Source organism: Aptenodytes forsteri, unplaced genomic scaffold, assembly GCF_000699145.1.
Source record: "Aptenodytes forsteri isolate BGI_AS27 unplaced genomic scaffold, ASM69914v1 Scaffold93, whole genome shotgun sequence".
In the NCBI taxonomy this organism is placed as follows: domain Eukaryota; kingdom Metazoa; phylum Chordata; class Aves; order Sphenisciformes; family Spheniscidae; genus Aptenodytes; species Aptenodytes forsteri.
Window position 1 is genome coordinate 7,814,896 of NW_008794665.1, and position 20,096 is coordinate 7,834,991.

A 20,096-nucleotide genomic window follows, 5' to 3' on the forward strand; every position below is an offset into this window, starting at 1 on the left:
CTGTGTACCCCCGCCGGCGTGTTTCTGCAGCCTCCTCCCTTTGGTTAATTGCACCTATGGCTGGCTGGCTGCTCCTAGGGAGGATGCCACAAAAGTAATCAATAGGGTTCAGATGACACCCATCGCAAACGCACAAGCGTCAGCCCAGACAAATGCTCAGCCGGGGCAGTGCCCACGGTCCTACACCCTGTGTGGCACACATTTTACAGAACGAAAAACTAGGAAATAATTTGGAAATATTGTAGAAAATGGTTTAAAACTTCTCTGGGGCTATTTTGGTAAATCTTGCTGCTTGTAAAGCCGGACTCCTTTTATCTCATAGGGACTGAAAGGCGGAAGAAAATTATGACTAATACATTTTTAAGAATTAGAAAAAATTACCTAACCCCACATATTTGGAATATCAGAATGTTACCATTTAAGGCTGTGATTTTCAAAAGAGCTTATGGGAACGTGGCACCCGGACCTACTCCTACCACCATTGAAATGCATATTAATTTGCTATCAACTTTCATGTGAGGGATCAAAACTCTTCAGCTCTCACTGAATTTCCCTGGGAGTTTGGTGACTGTTGCAAAAATCCCAGCTCAAACCTCCTAGCTGTCACTCTCCTTTCAAGGGGAATTGGGTGCCTATTGCGAAAATCCCAGGCTGAACAGCCTGATAACTCCTGGCTTTCAGGGCGGGAAGCAAGAACTCTGCATCCTACCCAAAAGCCAGCAGGAATCTCTCTTTTCCAGTGCAGAGGGTTTTGACATTTTGACCTTAGCTACATCCCTCAAGCTGAATGGAGTATGACCTGTCTGAGGCTTGTGATGGGTTTCCTTTATTTTGGCATCAAGGAGAATCTACGTCTGGGCAAGAAAAAGCAATATTTGATCTGGCTGTAGCGATCCATTTCTATTAAGTAGTTACTGTTTGAAAGATGCCCAGAAATTTGCACTGACAAAAAGTACGTCTTGTGAGCTGGACTAGGGGGTGAAGATGGCTGGGGCAGTCACGAACTGATATTGCCATATATTCCCAGCCCATTTCGTTGCCACTGTCACACAGATGCCTTTCTCTTTCTGAGACAAAAAGTAATGTGTGCATTATTTCATATGAAATTACGGCAATGAGGTCTGCGCAATGGCTTTGTAAGTCAGCAGAGAACATAATCAGCTGCGGTCAGTGGGATGCTGCAGGGGCAGAAGTAGTCACTTGTACAAATCTAATGACGAGACTATTGTGTATGGGGGGGTGTGCTTGCACGTGTGTACGTGGGGGTGCACACCCTGCTGCGTGCACACGCGCGCGCAGATGGACAGCAGCAGCGAGAGGGAATGCTCGTGGAAGAAACAAATCTGCTTTACACTAACAGCTCCGGATCTGTGTTTTATTTAGAAGAAATAATGCTCACGTATCAAACAAATAAACCAGCCCTGCTTGCCAGTGCCCTCACAGCGATGGTAATTACATAGATTTTTGGTCAGTCCTGTCATATTTACTCCACTAAGTTGATTAACCTATGTAATGAGTACAGGACTGTGACCAATACTGACCCCACATCAAAGGCTGGTATTGCTGCTGTGTGCTGACCTGAATTTTAATTGTTCACTAGGTTTTGTAATTAAACCACAAATGTGCTAAAGAAGAGATTAGGCATTTTAGCTGGCAGTGTATGCATTTTCCCAGGTGTGCCCATTGTGTACACTATAAAACATCCAATGCCAGCCTCAATACGCAAGTATCTAACGACATGCCACTTCACAGATACCTAAAGTCTCTTCTTTTTTTTCTTGCTTGATATCTTAAAATGGGAAATAAATGTAATTTATATGCTAGAACTTTTCTATAGACATTACTGTGTATCACCAAAGCTCTTGCATAAAGGTATATAAATAAATCAGCAATGAATAAATTGAGACTTCAAGTGTCTGCAAAGTTCCCACAGGCTTACACACTCGGTCCTCAGAGTCCAAAAGAGCTACTGCAGACAGATGTGTTTTCCTTCTTCAGGATCATCAGTGTGGTACATCTGTTGCTTCAGCCAGTGGCTATGCCAGACTTGAGAGAAAACACATTGCTCCTTAAATGAAGACAACTATCAGAAATAAATGAGAAAATTTGGAAAGCTACCTATGCCTCACTTTTGTTTGAAAGACACTTCTCTTTTGGAAGCTCTCGCAACAGAAAAGAGAGGAACTGTGCTGCCTCGCTCCACATGACACCTCCCTCTCGTTTTGCTGGAGAAAAACACGTGTTTTGACATCTGAGTTTTCCAGCGTGTGCTGCCTTCTACCTCATGCACCTGATCCTTTGGCGAGGAGAAGTCCAGTGTCTCCGTTGGTGCAGCTCCCTGCTTTGCTTCTGACCGCACAGAGGAGACGGAACTAAAACGAAGTGGGTTAATCCGGAGTTGGGTGGGTTGCGCTGGAAGGGAACAACTGGGAGGAAGATCCATCTTTCATTCATAACATTTTGTTTGAAACATATGGGAAAAATTAGGAGCTACATTTTCATCGTGATGAGCTGGGACTTGGGAGCATGTCTTGAGATTCATGCAAGACCGTGAATTTGGTCTGAAACTATTCTTCTTTGGTGTGCTTGTACTTCTTCTATCTTCCTGTGATTTAGTCCTCCTGTGATCTACCAGTGATGGGTGTCATCAGGACTCACAAAAAGTTGTTGACTCCGTGGATTTGATTGTGAGCAGAGAGCTTGGCTGAAGGAAGAGCAAACTCCAGATTTCTTTCCTACAGGAAGACTGTTGTGCACAAAGAATACTGAGGGCAAGATGACAACATGTGGCAGTTTTGGGGAGTAGCAATCTCTGAGGCTGTTTGTCTCACACCTTTGATAGCCAGAGTTCTTCTAACATGGGCAATTTGCAGTTGTCTACTGACACTTTGGAAAAAAATAATTTCGTATGTGGCTGTGTAATTTACTGGGATGGTGAGACGGTCCTAGTCTTTTTTTTATAAAAAAACCCACCCTGCAGACTAAAGAGTACCCACCTGGCACTGAATAGTGTCCTGTAGACACTGGTCTTAACGTAACATTCGCAATGTACTCTCCAGGGACAATCTCCCCTTTGTTTTTCTTTCTTGTGTGCTGCCCAGGAATCCCTAAGGCATCTCTGGGAAGATTTTTCTTTCAACAGGGGAATTTTTTGTTCAGCCACGTAGTTGAGTTCACCAACTGGATGCGCTTTTTCCTTTGTGGCGTGCTCCAGTATGCCTTGATCCACTCTGAGAGCCTCAGAAGCCAACTGAGCGTTGCTTGGGTGTGAACTTCTCTGCCTGTTTCCCAGCTCAGATCACTCTCAGGCACAAGACTGCAACCTATTTTGGCTGGTCCTGCCACGAGGGTAATTTCTGCATGCTGATTTATGTCATACTGGCATCGGTGTACTGACATTTTTCTACCATTTTGCAATAGTAATTCGTCCATTTAAGCATGTGACCAGCCTTGAAAAATCAGTGAGAACTCTTAAATGCTGACCGCTAGACTCTATGAAGAATAATGCCTTCGTTATCAGACCTGAATATGCACAGGAACCTTGCTTCCTTGTTCAGAAGCACCCTCGCCTTTACAGAAAATACTGTACCTGAAGCCTGCCGTGTCTGGCTTTCTTGAATGTAATTGCAAGGACTGAGCGTTAAGTAAAATACCTGCTAGCCAAAGAAAATAATGTAGCCCTGCCCGAAATACTGATGTGGTATATTTTCTAAGAGTGCCTGCATGCACCTGTGAGAGCAGATTTTAGATTGTAAATAAGACCTCCAAATTTTCCTCCTGTGTCTTAAGCTTGCAATGGCAAAAGTCCGTGCAGTGCATAATGATGCCTCCAAACAAAAATATATAAATGTGCTAAAAAAAGAAAAATATTTGCTTTCCAGAAGTCTCAAGCTCTATGAAATAGGTTTTGACTCTTAAATTGAGACAATAGTATTCAAATAAAATTAAATGGGGTAACCCAAGTTTGAAATCCTAATACAAGAATTAACACGGAAGAAAAGTCATAAACAAATTACTGAAATATAATTTTAAGGTAAATATGTTAATTTAAAATAAGTTTGCATACTCATTTGAAAGATGTAATTTCAAGAGAGAATAACCAGTTTAAAATTAATATAATTTATTAACAATTAAAAATTATAACACAAGCGGAGGGAGGTTGGAGGTGAAATACTGAGCTTCCTTTGATAGGTAGAGTAATTATGAAGTATGCTTTTGAAGTTCAAGAAGAGAGCCTTAGGACACAACATTTTTTAAAGTAAAAATTGGCTTGCACTCTGTTCAAGTGATTTATTTTGCACTAAGAAATGGGTGTGAGACATGATGTGTTTTAAAATGTCATCCCTTGATGGAACTGCTTGAGGGTGACATCATTTTTTTTTCTTTTTTCTCTCCTTTTATTTATATATTTGGCTGCTTGATTCCTAAAGTTTTCTATCTTAGGGAATCTACTAAGATATGAATTATGTAGAAATTAAAAAAACCAAATCACCAACACCCCCACCCTCCTCCAAATAAAACTTTCCCCTAAAGTTCAGGAAGCTAAAAGCTAGACTCTGGAGGGAGCCACCGGGAAGGAATACATTTTTCAGCTGCATCTGTCTCATCCATGTTGTTTACCCGGTGGCCGACTTTGAGGAATACCACTTGTACATACCACCAAACAAATGCATGTAACAAATGTTGTAGGAGTGGTACTTGTCTACAAAACCAAGCTGTCCCACACATCCCTGGACAGGGAGGACCGCTCCTCCTCTGTCCTCTCTATGTGCCTTTTTGCAGGAACGCTTCTAAAAGTTGGGACTGGACTTACCACCTCTTACATTTTTTCTTACAAGCAACACATTATGCAATATATGTGGTAGCTAGTCAACATGTAGCTAGACTTTTGTGACACGTTTGCTTGCACTGGGCTTTACTGGCAGGAGGAGGCGAAGCTGGCTGTTGTGGCCACGGGCCCGGGGGTCAGAGGTGGTGCTAAGGCCGAAATACACCCTTGCTTACCTTTGCAGACTCATCTTTTGTAAAGCTTTTGCTTAATGTCAGCGGCATTTTTATATGCCTGGTGATTTTTATCATAAATCTCACAACTTTTGTTTGAAGCCCGAGCTATTGGGGGCAAGGGATTTATGTGAGAATCTCATTGATTTAACTTCATGGCGAATCTCGTGATGTTTTACCTCCTGCTAGCTGAATAGATCTTGTGGGTCCTGGATGGTACAAGCATCTGGACACACAGTAGCTCGGTTGGGCAGCTGTAGGGGAGATCTACCTGTGCTTGCTACCTACGGAAATTCCAGCCAAATTAAAAAAAAAAAAGAAAAACACAAACCCTTCAAGTTTCGCACAGATGTGCTCTGGAAAGCCCTGAGATGTGGATGCTCTTCTCTCTCTCCACCAGCTCTGTGGGGCTGAGCAACTGAAAACGAGGGGAATGTATTTCATCACTAGCATGAATAAATTATAACCGAATACACACAGGGCACAGATCTGCCAAGTAAGAGAAGCCACTTTTTTCCTTGTCACTTTTCAAATAAAATTGCCATCTAATCTAAAATACGGCAGTCTTGCTGAAAGTCTGCGAATTCTCTTTGTACGAGGAGCTGTAGCAAAGTTCGTAGCCAGACTTGTTATAAAAACACAGAAGTTAAAAATAGCTGCGCAGTCAGGGAGCAGGATCCAGCTCTAAATGGGTGGCCCAGTTTGCTCTCACATTCAAGTATCGTAAACAAAAATCAACCCTTTTCTTTTTAGGCTGCTGATGATAGCTTTTTCTCTTGCCATGGGGAAATGTTGGCGCTTCCCCATCATCTGACAACTCTTCACTATTTTTGTGGTCTTTGTTTGTTTGTGAAAGGTCTGTGTCAACAAAGTACCAGCATCATTTTGACTGCGAGCAGCACATCATTGGGAAGGTGTTTCTAATGGAGGAGAGGGAGTAGCTTTTTTTTGCAGAAGATTGGAAAGATTTCTGCAGGAACTTTGCAAGGAGCTTGCTACACTTTTATTCTGGGCCTTCTGCAGGTCTTGCTGTTGCTCTGGTTAGTAGGCAGAATTGCTGCTGCACTGGGAGATGGATTGGCTCCTGGTCCCACTCTGACAGCCATGAGGCCGGCATGAATTACAGAGCCTAGTGTTTTGGGTGGAGCAATTCTGGAAGATTCATCCCAGCTGTGCCTCACACCAGGTGGCAAAACAAACTATAAAGGGCTGAGGGGCTAGGCATGTAGACTCCTGTCTTCCCTGTTGTGCTGTGGGTAGGGACTGCTGTGTGTGATTGCTGCCCTCCTCGTTGCACCACGGAGAAAGTGGAGGCTTTAAAGGAGGAGGGGGCAAGAGATATCTAAGCTGGTATCAGTCTGTTATGACTAGAAGTATTATTTTTTTCCTGAAATGCTTGGTTGAAGAACTGAGGCAAGCTCTCCATGTTTTCTGACTTGTGCTAATCCCCAGCCTGGCTAGAGCCTGTGCTGCTTTACTTTGCAGGCCTTGTGTATGTCTATTAAACGTAGCACAGAGAGGTCTATCCATCTATGAAACGGGAGCATAATATTTATTAATCTCACAAGGGCTTTTTTTGAGATAAATTTTTCTTTTGCTTTTAACTAAGCCTTTTGAGACTGGGTTCTTGTCTTTTGTGACTTCTTGGTGCCAAGCAGAGGTATTGTTAGAGGCAGACTAAAAAGTGCTTTAAAATCACTGGATGCGAGGGCTGAAGAATGCAAAGACATTCCTTTACTTTAGTTGTTTAAAATGTTGACAGTCCACAGAAAGCTGTAGGCATGTTCTCCATTACTAACTCATATTTTAATGTGTGGTCTTATGAGAGCAACAATATCTGCTATTTTCCTAAAGCTGGTATTCCTAATAGTTTACACACCTCTGATACAATGTGAGGGCTAAAGCCAAAATATGTATCTGTTGCCCAAGATGTATTTGATGATATTGTAGCCTATGGTGTCCTACTGCTGAATCAGCTCTTGCAAGAGGCTTGGAAAGCTGTTACAAAGCTGGGAAGCACACGGCTAATCCATAAAATCTTAAATACATGTAAAGCAACATGCAAATGACACCTACTAACTGGAAATTGCTACAGATAAAAGAGATCTGGCAGCTGAATCACAAAATATTATTCAGAATAAATACTTACACCAACTTAATAGCCTAGAAACAGTTCTACCATTCAAACAGCTGTCAGAAGTATCAACTAATTTGAAAGAGTGGGCTGCTGATAAAATAATAATGAATCCAGTCTTGTCCTTTCTCCTTGGTATCCTCCAGGCTTTCTCTGGTGGAGTTTTTTTGTCTCTTTTTTTGTCTCCTTCAGTAATGCACTAGGCAAATTTTAATCTTAAACACAAGCTTAAATCCCTCTGGGTTCAGAATAGCATTTCAGCATGTGCTTAAAGCTTGGCACATCATTGTTCGTGGCCTGTGTCCCCCTCTACCAGCAGCAAGACCCAGCATAGACAACCATGTGTTGTCTCTCAGCTAGTGAGATGTTGAAGTAAGGGGGTGGTAACCCTGCTCTTGTGCTGCTTACTTGTAAATAAGTACTTGAGTGTGAGTCTAATGGTTTGCATTGTGATGGGGTGGCTGCTGCTGTCTAGCAGGCAGTCTTGGCAGGTTGTGGCTGGCGACCCTGAGCTTGTGTGGGGCAGACTGCCAGCACAGGAGGAGGCAGAGGTGTGTCATGAGCCAGGGAGTTTGCTTGTGTTTTTCTTTTCCTCGGTACCTAATTAGGTGAGCATCTACATAAACACTGTTCCTTACCCTTCCCTGTCTCAGCTTCCTGATTTTAGTTGCAGGTTGTGCTTGGTCCACCACACTAGCCCCAGCAAGGTGATGGGTGGTGCAGGAGGTTGGGGTCCTCTATGCTGGTGTTGCTGTTGCACTTCTTTGCTTGTGGGGCACAGGTGGTGGGGCTGGGTGTCCACACCAGCTGTGTGGCCAGTAACTCATTTCCCTAGTGTTGGGGTCATTGCCCTGTCTTGCCTGCTGTGAGGATTTAAAAGAACTTCCTTATCACTGAAAAATAGCAAAGCTGGTGAGTCCACTGCGTGTGGCTGAGGGTTTGCAATATGAGCGCCTTAAATACTGATACTATGCCTGATGCTGTAACAATTTCAGCTACTTCAGCAAAAAATATCCAGGAAAGATCTCTAGTCCTTTCCTGGAGGGGAGCGGGCCTATTAAAATGAATGACTAAGAACCTGTCGTGTTGCTGGCATAAGCCATTTGCATATTTAGCTAATGAAAATCTACTTGTTTTAATTTTGGTGAAGTTTCTGCTGCCCCACAAGCTCAGTGTCTTGCTTTGCAGTTCAGGAACTGCTCACCATGCAGTGCAAGGGACCTCCTTCCTTCTGTTCAAGCTAAAAGGATGCGCTAGAAATTAGGGTGGTGATCTAGGACATGGCAGGTTTATGTTCACCACCCTCTGCCTTACTGACTGCCTGTGTGATATTAGGCTTAGCCTCCCTGTACCTCATCTCCCTGTTGAAAAATAGGGTTAGTGAGGACATGGTGGTGGTGTGAGACTGATAAAAATTGCCTTTTGATAGTACAGTGGTGTTATGGTTTAAGGTATACTTGCAGGTGAATATAATCTAGTTTCTGTACATTAATATCCAGAAAGCTTGGCAGTGGGTTGCACAACAGCTGCTCCTACCATTCTGAAGAAATAGTAACAAGAATTTTACTTTACATTTTTAGTTAAGGACTTCTGGACCTGTAATTGCAACAAAACTAACTAAATTCTGCTTATCGTGAGTCTCTTTCAGTGTTTATAGAGAGGTCACCTGATGAGCTTTATGCTGCCTGGGCTGCTTCTGCTATGGGAACTGGTTTGCTGAAAGCTGGGTACCTGCGCTGCATTGCAGGGTGCAGTGGAGGCATACCTTCAGTGTATGGTTTCCAAAGCACTGCTCCTTCACATACAGCAGATATTCCTTGGTGACTACTATTGCTTCATGAACTGTGGTTCAGGTTCTCTGTGTGTAATATATAGACTGGGCATGAGATACATAGAAGACTGTTATATAGTGCCTTTCAAATTTCATGCTCATAAACACTGTGGGTCTTACAGGGTCTTACAGATTCATAAGAAAATTGTATATTCCTTATGCATTTCTTCCAATAAGTGTAGCCAATGCTCAGCATCTCTAAGGACCAGGTCTGTCCTTCTGAAATAATAGCTAAGTTGAAAACCCAAACTTCTTAGGCTGAAAACCTCATCTTAACTATTTGAGCTCATTATTTATTGAAGAACACTGTCAAATGTTAAAAAGAAGAAAATAACCCATATTATACCTGTCACAAGTAGGAAGACTCCATGGATGTGTGTAGCCCAGCTGCTGAGCTGTTGGCTCAGCTTCTCTCAAGGAGAGCTACAAAGCCACATGGTGTCTCTGGGTACTGGATTTTGTACTTGGACCTCTGTATTAAAACTCATACAGAGTGACAGCTCCCTATTGGATATACATCTGAAGAGCCGCAAGAGTGCAAGTCATTCCAACAAGGGTCTGGTATAAATTACGCTCAGTAAATTGGCTCCAGATAAGTCTATTTTGGACTGTGGAACATGAAGAACTTGTGTGCTGTACTAAAGCCTCCTATTTCTTGCCCAAACCCTGTGTCTTTGCAGGGAGCTGCCATCACAGTCATAGAAATACGGATCCAGAGGCTGGCAGGTTTTGGATGGCAAAATTTTGCACAAAGACTGCTATTAGCCTCCTGGGCATATTGTTTAACAACTGGGAGACGTGCAGTGGGATCTAAGAGCTGTATTGGATACTTTATTTAGCTGTAGCAAGTTGTCTTTAAGTAAGTGGCAGCACGCATCTTGATTTTGATAGATGCAGCCTGAGATTACAGAAGAGGTAGGCATGGTATAGCTGTTTAAACCTCAAAATATGTTTTAAATAATTGATTTCCATGCACCTAAAGTAAAGATCAGTTATTCAAAACATTTATATTTGCAAAAAAAGTATGACAAAATAAATACTTATAAATAATATAAAACATATTTGGAGGCTTTTAATGTTGCAAAATATGTGTCTCTGACAGTGGTAAAACCTCAGTAAATATGATTTAATAATTCTTTGTATATTTAATACATAAGCATGCTATTGAGTAGAAAAAATCAGATTTAATGAAAAGTTTAGCAATGGGAGGATGAGTTTACAAAGCCAGCTTCTAAGTTTACACCTGTTTTGTGAAAGGCATGCACAATTATAACTATGATAAATGTTTATGTTAAGAATCCCTAATTATTGATCCAGTGCAGGTGCAAACCAGTGCTTCATGATCTGATAAAGCTGTGTCAGGGGAGGTTCAGACTTGATGTTAGGAAGCACTTCTTTACGGAGAGGGTGGTCAGATGCTGGAACAGGCTTCCTAGAGAGGTGGTCGATGCCCCAAGCCTGTCAGTGTTTAAGAGGCATTTGGACAATCCCCCTAACAACATTCTTTAACTTTTGATCAGCCCTGAATTGGTCAGGCCTAAAGAGGGGTCGATGCCCCCAACCTGTCAGTGTTTAAGAGGCATTTGGACAATCCCCCTAACAACATTCTTTAACTTTTGATCAGCCCTGAATTGGTCAGGCAGTTGGACCAGATGATTGTTGTAGGTCCCTTCCAACTGGACTATTCTATGTCATGTGAGAAATGTTTGGTGAGGCTCTCCAGGCTATTAAGACCAAGAAGAGTAAAGTGAATTTTAAAATGGATAGAGGTAGCTAAAGGAGAATTTCTCCAAACTGTTGAGGTTTTGACTGGTTACTATATATGCCAACCATGTTCTGTACCTCTGCAGAAAGATAAGGGATGTGCTTTTAGGTGCATGTCAGGGTGTGAGAGGTAGAGAGAAATACAGCTAAGCTTGGTCATCCATTGGTGTAAGGACTGGGCCACCTCCTAGGAGAAGAAATGAAGGCAGGACTTCTCCAGCTCTACCCTTCCTAGAAGCTGGGCAGCTGGCCCCAGTTCCTGTGACCACTTCTGTTCTCTATCCCTGGCAGCAGTGCATGCCATGGTCCCATTGCTGGGGAGTTTTAGTTCCATGCCTGCATCTTACCTACTGATGCAAGCAAAAGGTGAGGTACGATTCTTGCTTTACAACAAAAGAGGCAGGCTGGCTGCCCTTCCTTGGGCAGAGTTTCTGCTGACTTCACCAGGTGCTTCCTTGGAATAAGGACAGCAGAGCATGCACCAAAAGAATATTTAGACACTAAACATTTGGTGTCGCTTCAGTTTTACTTGTAATTAAGCTGCCTGCCTGTAAAATGTTCCCTTCCTGTAGTAAAATAGCTGTTACTCAAACTTCAGTTCAGATATTGAAGTTCCCTTCCCATAGTGAAATCAGTCCTAGCAAAAGTATAGATGGATGTAATAGTTTTGCAGTCTGTAGATTTTGAGGTGGTTTTGACTGTATGCCTATTATATACTGTCATAATGCAATTGGCTTCCTTGGAAATAGTTGCCGATTGCAGTAATTTGAAGGCTTGTCTACATGAAGTATGTTTTCATTTACATTCACACCTAACTGAATTAGGGTGTGAATGTAAATCACATTAGCTTTTCTCCAAGTCCCTATGTGGATACTCTTGCTCTGAGTGCCTTCATAGAGTTTGGGCTAATCCACATCCAAAGTTAATTAGCATCTTAATCTGTTCTGTGCTAACTTTTTCCATGGTCAGCAGGCTAAATCAATATTGCTCCCAATACCTGTAAGCTCACAAATCACCTGTCTCTTCTTTCATTCATTCCCATTATATAGCTGTGTGATTATATACTCAGTGTTTCTGAAATATTCTCTGCCTGGAATTCCCCAGTTAGAAGTTAAATGTTTCACGTTGTGCTCTCTCTCTCTGTCTCTCAGTGTGATGATGAGAGTACCTATATACATGCGAAACTCCTAGGTCTCTACAGTGAAGAAGTTTAGGTGAGCGTCTATCTTCCATACTACCAAATACTATTTTGCGTGCTTTTATGAAAAGGGTAATGCAACGCAGAATGCTGTACATGGGTTCTTCCAGCTCTGAATTAGTCTTTTATCTGTCTCTGACCACAACAGATGTTGGCAGCCTTTCTATTCCATATCCTTAAGTCAGACTAAGAATATCCGTTCCGCTTAGAGAAGCTGTAGGGGAAAAATTAACCCTTTCGGGAGGCTTTTTCCTAATTTATTTTCTCTTTTTTTCTGAAGCTCTTGACTTAATTTAAAGGAAAAGAAGTCAGCAAATGTCCAAAATGACATACATCTTTGGGGCGTCCTCAGTTTAAAATTTCATAGAAGTACTCATTGGTTTTTATATTTTCAGTCAACTTCCCTCTTACTGGGGACACAGAGACAGAGGTTAAAGATCACTGTGAATGTTTCTAATATACAGTTAGCAAAGGAATTTGCATGGAATGGCAGCAGTGCTGTAAAAGGCTTGTGAGTATAATCTCCATCATAGACACCATAGACAGTATTGTCCACCTCTGTGGAAAATTAGCCCCTCTTGCCCTTCTCAAACAATCAATCAGTTCATTGTATTGCACTGATTATGGTATGAAACATTATTTTGAAGGTTTGAAGAGAAGCAGCCTATCTTTCCCTATAGGCAGAATTAACAAAAGCTTCGCATACCTAGATTCTCTTCAGGACAACCTTGGACTGTTTGCTTTCATCTTAAAATTCAAACAAAAGCAAGCAAGAAAAACAAAGCTGTGAATCTATAATTTAAAATAATTACAAATGTGCAGATATTTTATTGCTATGTTCTACTTAAAAAAGCTCATCGGAAAGTCTTAATAAAAAGAAAATACTATATATATACTGTAATAACTTGAGAAGCACCCATTATATCTCCACATAGCCCTTGCAGCCTGTTTACCACTGCTCTCTCTTTGAGATGACCAGCTATCGGAAAGACCCTGGCAACGGCAGAACCAAGCCAGCATTCTTCTTACCGTTCTCCTGCTGCACTCGTGCCTCTAACAGAGCCCTGTACAGCCTGATGTATAGCTAGTTACATGTCTTCAAGGGAGAGGGCTGTAAGGATCTAATTTTACTGACTGACATGGACTGCAGAAGCATACACAGCTTGCTCATATCCTTTGTGGAGTTGGAAGCGGAGCCACCTTTTTTCTTTTTTCCTTTTTTTTCCACCACGCAGAGACGCCATAACATATGTTCAGAGGCTGATGAGCTGAAAAGATCTGGGAGCCACATGTGACCAGCAGAACAAGCATCAGCCTAGAGTAGAGTTTCAGTGGGAGATGACTTTTGGGAAAGTTCCCACAGAAATGCCATTGTAGCATTTCTGTCCTTGCTGGGCCTGATTTCATTTATTCTGAGGTTACTTTACATGTCCCTGGCACCGCAAAAATACCTTAAAGCGGGCATAAAGCACACTTGCGATCACATCAGGGCTCTCTGGCATTGCCAGAAGGGTGCCAAAGGGCTGCTTGTGTCAAGGCGGATCTGGCCCACCGTGTTTATTCACACAGTAGCTTCTGCTGAGTCACAGCGCCTGCCTCACAGCCAGGAAAAGGAAGGGCTTGTTTTCATTAGGGGACATCAATGCTATCTGGTGGCTGCAGAGCACTGGGGTGCAGAGTGTGCCGAGGGAGGGTCACAGAAGGCTTTCTGGAATGCCAAAGCAGGAACATGTTAGTGTGATGAGTGACGCAGTCAGAAAGATGGTATTTTCAATAATACAACACAACAGTATCTTTAAGGCTTAATCTCCCAAGTGTAGGAAGTGGGGGCTGATCCCTTCTCTCCCACAAGAACAGAAGCAAAAGACCTCAGGAGGCTGGGATGACCGCACAAGCAGGCAAGTTTCCAGCTGGTTTGCTTGTGAAAGTGTGGGCATCACCCTCTCTGAGGGCAGACCTGCAGGTACCCTGGCCTGAGTCGTCCTTCAAATTAGTTGCCTCTTCAGAGAAGGGAGCAACAAAAGCAGGCTGGAGGAAATGTAGAGGAAAGATAGTATTTCCCCCAAGTTACAGGCTTTTGATATCACCGGTAAAGTTTGTTATCGAGCTTATAATGGACTTTTTGGGTAGACAGGGTGTATGGAGGGAGGGAGTGGTGGTGGTGGTGGGGGCAGCAGCGGGGGTAGGTGGTAAGGGGAGGACTGCTCTCAGTAAGCATTGGTCTCAGTTATCTTGTTTGGTGCAGGAGATGGGGCTGCAGAAGCCAATGGGTTCCTGCTGATGGAAATGTGAACCCACAGCTGCAGCCTTCCAGCAACCTGCTAGATGCAGGCAGGAGGAGGCAAGAAGATAAACAAGGGCACCCCTTGGTCCTCCCTTCTGATGCTAAGAGGGCGTAGTGAAGTCTAGAGCTGAGAGGGCCTACCTCTGAGGGAACTGTCCTGACCCCTGGCTGAGAAAAAATATCTGATTTCTCAACTGATATCTAAGTATTTTATATATGATACTTGTAATCTGGGGAAAGCTGCAAGCCAAGCATTTCGGAGGCAGTCACCCCCGCTGCTGTGAGACTATTAGGGCACAGCGGAGAGGTTCTGGTCTCTGCCTCTGTGAATTGGTTCCCGATTTATATCGGACTGTGCCATACCCACCAGCACCACCATCCTGGGTTCCTGTCTCCTCTATTGCCAGGGTACGATTAAGGGCCTCTAGCCAGCATGCTCCTGTGTATATGATGAGGATTCACACCGTCTCGGGCAGAGAAGAGATTTGAGACTGGTTGAGTGCTATATTCACTTTTAAATAAGTGGGACATGCAGTAGCCTTCTGCAGTGTTGTGCATCTGGCCCCTTGCTTCATTTGATTCTCCTCCAAGAGCCCACAAATGAAAAGTTTCATACTGAAAACGTGTTTTGTGCCCAGTGAAATGGCTTGTTTTCACTGTTGTGAGAAAAGAAATGAAAATTTCAGAAGAGTTGCAGTCAGGACCCTCCCCTGTCCTCCCTGTTTTGTTGCCAACCTGAAAAATCAGTTATTCCCATAGTTCAACTTGAGGCATAATGTCAACATGTAAGGGACAGATCATGAAATGTCTTACTGTGATGAGTGAGGGTTTTGGAGCTTCTACCCAAGAGACTTTTCTTGCTGGGAATTGATCTCATGCTTAGTGTGTGATTTAAACAGCAACATATCCTGCAATTACTATAAGATAATGTTAACTTACTTTAGAGCACACCAGGCCTGTTGGTGAATGTTGTCTAATAATTGATAGTTGGAGGGTTTTAGTTGCTTGTGGTAATGTGGTCTTCCTCTTTGCAGGATTACTGGTCTTTTAAGTGGGATCCAACAACTTTCCTCAAAACAGTGGAATACTAAATTCAGCCAAGAAATGCTTTGAAATGATATTTAACCTAAGGCTGCCAGTGTTACAGAACATGAAGGGATAATATTCTTTCTCCTTCAAATTCACATGCACATGATTAATTGCATTATTTATCCATAGCTAAATACTGTATAAAGCTCTATCTTTATTAATCTCCATTGCAATTCATCAGTGAAATATTTTTAGATGTTACGTGTGGTCTTTGCTCAGTGTTAATTTCTCTATTTCATTAATATGTACTTTTCTAATATACAGCAATTCTAAAGTTTATTCCTTTTACACTTGATAAACACCTAGTATTCATTGAAAAATATGCAAAAAACAGATGATGAGCCAAATGGCACAACTGAGAGCAATACCAATGACTTTCCGTAGTCTAATCTGTGTGTTTGTGGGACGGTTTTCCTAAAAGCATCCTAATTTGCTTCTACCTTTCTAAGAATATGAAAAAGCCCCATTGTCCCCAGGTTTGTTTACACTGCAGTGTGGGACAGACATGCTAGAGATAGCTCTAAATAAGCTGGATTAAATTCCAGAAGCGCTGGAGCCATAGCCTGGGATATTTAAAACTAGTCTAAGAATAACACTTAAAGATAGGAAAGGTGTAAAGGAATGATTTAGGTACTTGGAAGGTTCTCTTGTCTCTATGTTAATGAACTCCTCTCAGTTGCCCAGTCCAGTGTAAGCCTGGAGTTGACACAATTCTTCCAAACTTACTTTTTTATTAACTTTGTACTAATTGGGGCCAGTCCATTTTGGTGAAGTAGGCTATTGTGTCAGGTAAACAGGCCATCATGGGTGCTCCGCTCCACTGGTTGCGAGTGAGTCTGCGTGAATATTCAGAGGTCTGTGAACCTGAAAAAAGAAAGGCTGGCCTATCATCCAACAGGTAGAGATTGAGACTTGAAAAGTGCCCATCCAAATCACATTAAATTCCTTGAGCACTGGTGTAGTGTTGGAAGAATACAGAGCTTAAGCTGCTGGATACTTGGTTATCTTCCTGCTGGTTTGTTTTGAGGCTGAAGACTTCTGTTAATATTGGTGCATGCTCACATGAGTCATCAAGTCATGTTGCAATCACAGATCATACTGCTTCTGCTAAAAGGCTGTAGGTAAAATACACGAGCTCAGATTTTCTTTTCTCTAGGTTTGTTATCCTGTCTGGCTCTTTTGAAACAAGTTTCCATGTGAAATAGTCCCAAGGTTAAACTCTGTTACTAAACCCCTATGGCACCTAAACAGTTTCATGAACTGGCTACTGAGATCCTTAAGGAAAAAATCTGCACTCGTTGGGCCAGAGCAGGTTTTTGTTTATCATGAACCTCAGTGATGTGGGACTTTGAAATAGTGTTTCAATTTGATGGGCTATTAGTTTCTCTTCTGCATAATATTTCTTTCTTGCCTGCATATTTTTATTCTGGGATATGACCAATATAAAAATATATTTTGCCTCAATCAGTGACCACTGTTGCAGACAAATGTAGCTTTTCTGATATGTGGTTCTCAAGGAGTGTTCAAGAGTAGGGTCTAGAGCATCCCTGAGACTGTCCATCTATGAGGTTTGGCTACGTTTGGCCACCTGAATCTGTAGACTGAAATTCCCCTCTGCCAGGGTCATCTTTCCTTTCATCTCATGTCTTGAATGCCACCTCCATCTTGTTGAAAAAATAGGGTTGGAAGAGAACAGTAATTCTCCTTTCCTATTTCATTGCCATCTGATGTTTTAGCTACAGATGGTGGCTGACTAATGATGAACGTTCTGTTCCCTTCTGCTGCAGGAAGTCCACATAGGAGTGATAAGAGCACAGATGCAACGGGACCTTGCTGAGCTCCCCACTGGGGCTGTCTGCCTCCCCACCCTTGAGAAGCTGCAAGTGGCAGCACTGTGCTGAGCTCCCAGAAGCTGGGAATGGCACAAGAGACTGCCATGTAACCCCTGATACTTCTTGGGTACTTGCAATGGTGATGCATCTGATTGACTGTTCGGCTTTTTGTTTTTTTAACTAAGTGCTGCAGTTTTCTGAGGTTGGTCATTTTAGACCATGGTTTGAATTTTTTTATGGCTTCATTTGGAGAAAAATATAACCCTGGTGACCATATCTCTGCTCAAATGTGACTCTTCTACTGAGCAAGTGTTAGTAAAAATGGATTAGATCTTCAGAGCAACACAATTGTTCAGACTGGAGAAGAAATCCCTGCAGGCTTCAACTCCCAGTACTCCTGTGTCTTGCCTGGGTGGATGGAGTAAAGAAATAAGGAGGCTCTGAACTGTTAAGCTCAGCTGCAGCAAACTCACTAGCTTTTGCCTGAGAAAATACTACTTCTTGAGCCGTACAGAGAGCATGAGCTATTCAGTCTCCCTTGAGACAGGAAAGCTCTGAACTCTCCAAATAAATCCACAGTTTAATCCAGTCCTGTAGTCTTTGAAAGGACCCTCAGCAGAACTTGAAGTTGCCTGGACTGGATGTATTGAACTACTCTTCACTCTTTCTACTTTTGGCAACTCGGAAATGTATGTCTGTCCAGTTTCAGGAATACTGATCCTCAGAAGTGATGGAGCCTTAATACATAGGTCATGTCAGAAAAGACATACAAAGAATAATTTACCCCAGCATGAGGGAGTTGCTAGTTAATATTATTCAATGAATGGGAAAAGATACTAAATTTGTAGGCTAAGTTACTTCTCTGTTTTAATGCTCCATGGATTCCAGCGTTTGGCACAGTAAACTTCATGTGATAAATTACACTTATAGTTTATTTTTACTTGCTTCACTTTTGCTATGGCATTAATAATGTCCCCAGAACTTGAAAATCTTCAGAAAAGAACTTAGGTAGTCAGCTAAGAAGTTGTAGCCTGAGTTATTTTCTTATTTCTCCTCCCTGCCTCTAAATACTACAAATGCCTGATGTACAAAAAAAAATATAGGGATAAACGAAAACTAGATTTAGGAAGCTATATGTCACAAGCATGTAGATCTAAAAATACCCTATTTCTACTGTTAGTGATAGGTATTCTAAGCCTCCCAAAGGACTACACAAGAACTCCTTAGGGCTAGAAAGGAGCAAGATGATGGATGTTAAAGTAGTGTCATTTTTAGGCATTTTTCAAAATAAGTGGCTATTTTTCTTGCCATTTGGGAGCTACACAGCAGGATTAATGGTAACTAATGCAGTGTAGGTTTAGACAAAAAGTAGTCCCAGCAAGTAATTTTAAAAGTCTCTCCAAAACTATCTGATATTGTAAAGAAATAGGAATATGTGATCACATGACCTGATTTGTTGGCATGAGTATGGGATACTATCTTTACCTTAAAGTAGCATATCATTTAAAATAATGTAAAAAAGTTCCAATGCCCATCCTCAAGTATTCCATATGTACTGCATTTCACAATATTTTGCTATATATTGTGTTTTACATGTGCTGTCTTTCTGGCAAAGTTATCAACAGCTAGACATTTTACAAGTATCTGGCTGTATATACATTACTGTTGGTGATTCTTCCATTATATTAATTTTACTCAAGGTCACAGGGGAAGCATTGTTTCTATGCCTTGGGAAAAAGTTGTAAACCTTATAATAGAGTTGCTTTATAAAACAACAGCTGCAAATACTTTTTCCCCAACCCCCTTTTTTCTCCTGCTTTTTGACACTTTCTGCAAAAGATTAGTAACTTTTGAAAACGAAAACGTCATAATCCTATAATATACCTAAGCTCAGAAGTTAAGTTTGGCAATCTTAACTTCAATTAAGCCCTTTCCTTTCCCCACAAAGATGTGAAAATAGAGGAAAAATGACTGAAAGAAATATCCTAGGCAAAAATTTGCAAATAATCAAGATTGTTGAGAATAGAATGCCACTTTTGATTTAGAAAATACAGCTATTAAAACAAACAAGCAGTGGACTAATTATAGTTGTGGGGCAACTATTCCATGAGTTGCAAAAATGAGGATAATAGTCCACACTCAGGGGAGAGAAGGGGAGTGGAGATAGAGGATGCTCAGTTGTGAGTCAGGCGAATAATGATACTTCAGCATGTCTAATTGTCTAAAGCTGCAGTGTGTATAAACTAGGGCAAGCTGTATATTATACAAATTAAAAGCAACCCAAGGCTGTCGTCTTTTTGTATGAGCTCTGCTCTACTGCGGAAGAGTTGGCTTTGATGGGAGTTGTGTTTTCTGCGTTGCTCACTGCTTGGCTTTAGCAATATGGAAGTGGAGGTGTCATTCAGTTGGTTTTGAAAGATGCAGTTGCATCAGCACTGCGTTACTGTGAAAGACTTTTTATATAATTTTGTCTTTGAATGATCTCCAACAGTCCCTCTGCCTTGCCTTCAGAGATTTAAGTTGGCAAGTGCTCAGTGTTGCTCTAAGTCATGTCTCTGGATGTGAAGTGAAGGTCTTCCTTGTGACCTTCCAAGTTGGCGTATGGAGTGCTGTGCACCGGATGCGCTAAGGGGAACAGGAGTGGTGCTGGAGCGGGGAGGCTTTGCATCATCTGGCTTCAGGCATTGGAAGTACTTTGATTAGGAGTTTAATCTCCCTGTAGTGAATGCAGAGACAGGCTCCTTGGAGGAGAGACTTGGAGTACCTAGACAAGAAGCCTACCTCTTCTAAAATTTTTTCTGAGTTTTGGAATTACGGCATCTGTAACATCCCTCCTAAAGATATTAAGACCTGAAAAACTCTTGTGAAACTACTGAAAGAGATGGGGCCTAATCATAGAATCATAGAATCATTGAGGTTGGAAAAGACCTCTAAGATCATCGAGTCCAACCATCGACCCAACA